Below are 6,000 nucleotides of genomic sequence, written 5' to 3'. Positions count from 1 at the left end.
ACCGGTAGTTGGTGCTGCGATCAGACTCTAGGAAATATTTTTATTTTGTTGCTTTTTCGCATATCAGTTACTTGCGTCCTATCTTAATGTTGTTATTACATTAAAATTCGTATTTTTAACGGTCTACTGTGTTTACAGAGTAGTTTGAATTAAATCCGATCGGTAGTGCTGTTCTGACAATTGGATTTATTTACATTCTGACTTTTATAAAGTGAAAGGTTAAATTTTATGAAGTTCCGTAAGTTTTTGTAAGTTTCTTAATGTTCAGTATCAATTGTAATGATTTTGCAGCCACAACCCTATTCGTTAAAAAATTATTTTCCACCGTATACTGTGATTAGAGAGTGGTGTGCATTTTATCCGATAGGTAATGCTGTTGTTTTGCCATTTGGTATTATTTACATTCTGTGAAAGGTTAAAATTTGTGAAGTTCCTAATGTTCAGTTTTTTTAAGGTTTTATGAAACTTTCAATTGTGTTCATTTAATCTGTATGTATACTAAAATCTAGCAATAGCTAAGCATTGCCGAGCGTGCTAGAATTGCGCGCTTATTGAGAATATTATATTATTATTTATTGACATATCGTTTTAAAATGTAATTAAAAAATATACATTGTGCAAATTTGTAAGATACAGTATTGATATTTGTATTTTACATGATTTTTCATGAATTTTAATGATGTATACACATCATTCATTGTGCATTCAATAACAATCAACTTAACCTACAAATTTAAATTGTCAGTTCTCATTTGATTCTATGCAACTTATGAAGTATTGAACGGCTCTTTGAAAATAAAAATGTCAGTTTGTAAAATAATTATAGTTTAGTATTTTTAAAAAATTGAAGTTATAATTTTTGTAGCTGATTAATTTTATAAAAAAATTTCTAAAATGGTTTTTAATTTACAATTATCTAAAATTTGGTAAAATAGATGTTAAAATAAAGAATGAGAAAAATGATAAAAATTTCTACTAAAATTTTAACTACGTTGCTTTTTTACAGTGCTTTAATTTTTTTATTATTTGATTAATGAAGCTATCACATGGTTATGAAACTTAAAAATTATTAAATTAAAAAAAAATGCAGAGGTACTTTTTTAAAATGATCTTAAGTGAAAATTAGTAGTAACGTGGATGAAAATTTATTAATTACACTAATTATTCATTTTACTACTTTTCGATTTTTTAATTCAATTTTCGTCAAACATCTCAATATTTAGTGAAAATAAATATTAATGTAGTATGGTTAATCAATAAATAAATATTAGCATAATTAATCAATAAACCCATTACAATAATACAACCATCACAAACTGATAATAGTGATAGTAATGAAATTTTGTCCAAATTCCTGCTAATTTTAAGTTTCTGCTCTATTTATGTGTTGTGTATTAATTACAGAACAATGCCACGTCAGGACAACGTCTGTCGGGTCCTCTAGTATACATATATATATATATAAATTATACAAAGTAAATATATTAATAATCTTATTTAGTTATTTATTCTTTTGGTGATTATAAGCTCAGCTAGTTTTAAAATTACTTTATTTGTTGATAAGAATAAAAATGAGGATGACATGAATTTTTAATCGTGTTAAAAAGTTCGCCTATCTTGACCGAAATTAGAAACCAGATTATTATAACGCCTACTTATATTGACTATAAAGGATAAATGAAATATTATTAATATTAGATAATTATACTCGTTTAATCATTAACCCCTGTTCTTGACTCTTGTAATGTGATATCTTAGTAATATTTTCGTATGACCCTAATTAAGCTATTGCGTCAAATTTCAGCGTCCATTACACCAAGAAATTATTTTTTTACGTTGACCTGACAAAAAGGCAATTATTTGTAATAAAATTAAATTTTTTATGTGTAAACCTCTGCAAAAATCTTTAGATAAAAACGAAAAAATTTAGTTATTTAATAATTAAATTTTATCTTTCTATGTTCACAGTAAATTAAAAGTCCAATTTATTTATTTGCTATTTTTATTAAATGTAAATATATATATATATATATATATATATATATATATATCGGTGGGAAGGTTCAATAGGTCAATAGGTGGACAATGCTGTAGAGTGGTGGAAAGTCATCGCCGCATCACATCAGGTCTATCGAGGCAACATCTTTTAGGCGGTTACCTTGGTGTAGTAAAAAAAAAAAAAAAAAAATTAAAGAATTAAAAAGCCTTGTCTTTAGTTCAGATGTTTTTTTTCAAATCAGCTTTATTTATTTTAATAGTGTATATTTTACCACTTAATTTCGTTGTAGAATTTAATTTTCTGAATTAATTACAAATGACTGAGGTCTACTGTTTACAGAATTTTTATTAAAAAAAAAAAACTCTGTAAAAATGTTTAAAAAACAAAACAAATGTTACGTACAAATAAAAACATAAGACGTATGAAATGCAGTTTCAAATAACTGTTTAAAAGTCTTCATATGATATACATTACTTACTATATTTATTACCTACGTTTACCTCAGTGTTGAGGATATATAAACAGCAGCACTTAACTGCAGTCCAGGTTACTATGAATTCTGTAACTATATTACGTTTTCAATTTGAAATAGTTGTACAACCTGAAACTAAAGTACAGCATGATATATGAAAGATTATCTATTCCGGTTTATAACAGAGAACCTTTCAGATATCATATTCCTGTTTTTACCTTAGAAAATTGATGAGTAATTATTTACTATATATTTATTTCGTTTTTGCTAACGCGTATACATAAGATGGAATAATGATTTCTTATTTTAAGCATTGTTGAAAATTTTGTAATTTTAATTCATTTTTCATACCTAGAAAATTTTTATAATAACAATTACAAACATTACATCGCTTTTATAAAGGCTTTTGATCGGTTATTACAATTTTATGCCAACCTAAAAAACAGATCGGCCTTGACATCAAGTCTTTGGAGACGTTATTGAATTCTACATTTTTCATTCCTCCATTAGATAAATAATGTTTGTTTTTGCGTGTAATTATAGAGAGTAGAACTGGCTTTTCTAAATTTTTCATAATCTGTTTCTCTATGTAAAAGAATCATAGAAACGTTACTGGCAACTATTCTTGCTATTCATTAATTTGCTATCGTACCCTGTTATTAAAAAATGCAATTTACCATCATATTTTTAATACCGTGGTTTTTTTGTTTTTTATTTCTTTCTAATTACTGTTTATTCTTTACCATCTTACATCAGATTAAAAAAATATTAGAATATATCAATGAGTTTTTTTAAGTGTTATAAGCTGTAAAATTTCTATTGATCTTTAAGATCAGTTTTGTTATCCTTCCTTAGAATTAATCTTTTGGTCAGTTATGTTATAAACATAATTTCCTTTTAACTTTTAAGTATCCAATCGTTGTTTTACTTCTCCGGTAAGTTAATAGTATTAAACAACAACATTCCAATGCACTAATAACAATAAATTTGCCTTTGGCAATTTTCAATTTTTTGCCACTTTTTATAATCGCTAAAAATTCAATTTTTAACAAATTTTCCAGTCGAACTTAATCTTTATTTTTTAAACCTTATTATAATTTTTGTATAGATTGTGAAAGAACCTTTTTCAGAAAGATAATTCAGGATAATAAAGATAACTGTTCTCTTGAAAATATAACTTTAGATGGAATACTTTATCTCTGTGTCGGTATCTATTTACTTTTTAAAAGGAAGGTCTTTTTTAATTTTCTTAATAGCTGTAGATACATATTTTTTTCATATTCAAGAATATTTGAGTTTCTTTTCATATATAAGTTAAAGGAAACAAATTTATTAACACATACACTTGTGCGAGCACGCAGTTATTAATAAAAAAATTAATGTAAGAATGGACCACTTATTTCTTTAAAGGTTTTCTCATATCCGCCAAAAAAAAAAAAATAATAAAAATTTTCTAAAGCCTTATGTTATAATAGATGTTTTTCACATAAAAAGGAGAGTAAATTTATTTAGAAAATTTCTTTTCATCATTCGTAAGTGCCCTTTTATGAACATAAAACAGCTTGGTTCTTCAGTTCTGCTTTGTGAACGGCTGCTTTTAATGTATCAAGGGCTGCTAAAATATTGAGCTGTCTTGGCACTACCGTATGATACAACTTGATCCATCTTCTCCCCGCAACTCTCCTTTCCTTTCGTTTCACCTTCTTATCTGACCTCTCCTCCATAACCATCCTCTTGAAGGAAAATAGTCATTGAAAGATGTTCAAAGAACATAATTTTGTTACTCGCTTCTTCGACTAAACGAAATAAAAAAAGAAGTTTGTTGCTTACTTAAATAGAAGTAGTAGCCTATTATTATACACAAGTACTTAAAAACGACATTTTATTTCAATTTTTAATGTTTTTAATTGTATATATAAGTTTTTTTATCAAAATGTCTTACATTAAAGGAACTAATGACCGCAAAATATAATAAGCTGTAATTTATTATCGTAGTGAATATCTCTGTTGTCTTAAATAATTTATTTTCACGTTTTAATTTATTTGTATAAATTATTTAAAATATAATATTTGAAGTAATTAACCGATATTAAATTCGCAAGTAAATAATTGTGGTGGAGATACAATTATAATCTAAAAATTCAAAATTTTATTTTATAAAAATAACATACGAGTATTACTTTTTTCATTACATTTTACATCAGAAATCACCTTATATTACATACGTATGATTATTTTATAAGAGCACGTAGGAAGGTGGCGCCGTGTTTAAATTAATCATAATTTCTCCGAGTTTATTGCAGTAATAATAATAACTTTAACTGGTATATTATACATGAAATTTATAAGTAACCGTACTTTACTCTGTGCTCAATCATTAAAATTTCATAATCCACTAGACCCACATAGACTTCACTGACATTAAAATAAATACTTACTAAAGTCAGTCGTAAAAACGTATCACAGGGTAAAATTACAATATATATTTTACATTGTTTTACAAGAGAAAGAACTTAATAATTACTTGTTATTTATATTACCTTTATCAGTCTTTGCTATTGCTGTGGAACACATAAAGTACCCGATGTACGAAACTCACTAGTCGAAGTTGTTTTCCCTAAGAGTAATGAAGTTAATTATATGGACAATGATCGGAATGAATGATCAGAATAAGTGGAGCTGAATTGTTTTTATATTTGGTGGACTTAATTTGCAAAATTGTATTAATTTCAGTGAAAATTGGTGTGAGTAAACCAGTTGTCAATTTGTTAGGCGTCAATTTGAAAAGAAAGGCCGTATGAAAAGTTGCTATATCTTATTAAACGGTAACTTATATGATACATTCTTACTGATATAATGGTTTGATTACAACTGATTAGTTGAGAGATCTAACAGAGATAGGAAAGTAGAATTAGCTATTGTAAAATTCACTACTATTTTTCAGTAGGTTTGATCTTCAATGATTGCAAGTTTTAAAATTTAAAAATGTAGTTACATATAATATCGTCCTTATAATATTATCTTAACTTTTCATGAGATTTATTTATGTTAGATTTGAAGATCTTTCTTATATTGTTTCTAAAATATTAAAGGAGATTAAAAAGATTGACCATTTCTCGTTTAAGAAAGCCATAAGAATGAGTTTCTAATAACGTCTTTTTAATATGCATTTATATCATAAGAAAAAATTCAAATATTCTCATAAAATTAATAGTACAGTTTAGAAAGTACTATCATGCATAAGTGAGCGGGACATTCGGCTTGTTAGGACTTTGATAAGGATATTTAAAACCTGTAATAAATGTTGCTCATACATTCTAAACTCTATTTTTATGTACACAGTGTCTGACGAAGAAACAATGAAACTTTCAGGACATGTACTGATAAAAATAATGAAAAAAGTTTATATAAACATAGGTCTGGAAACACTTTGTTTTGGAATTACGGCTAGCGAAAGATTTCTCCCTGATTTCAGCTCTTCTAATAAAAAGAAGCCCTACTGTAATTTTTGTAACCTAAATTAAGGAGA

The sequence above is a fragment of the Lycorma delicatula genome, chromosome 2 (genome assembly GCF_047948215.1).
Source record: "Lycorma delicatula isolate Av1 chromosome 2, ASM4794821v1, whole genome shotgun sequence".
Lineage (NCBI taxonomy): Eukaryota > Metazoa > Arthropoda > Insecta > Hemiptera > Fulgoridae > Lycorma > Lycorma delicatula.
The sequence above is the reverse complement of the archived record's forward strand: the minus strand, read 5'-3'. Positions refer to the sequence as shown.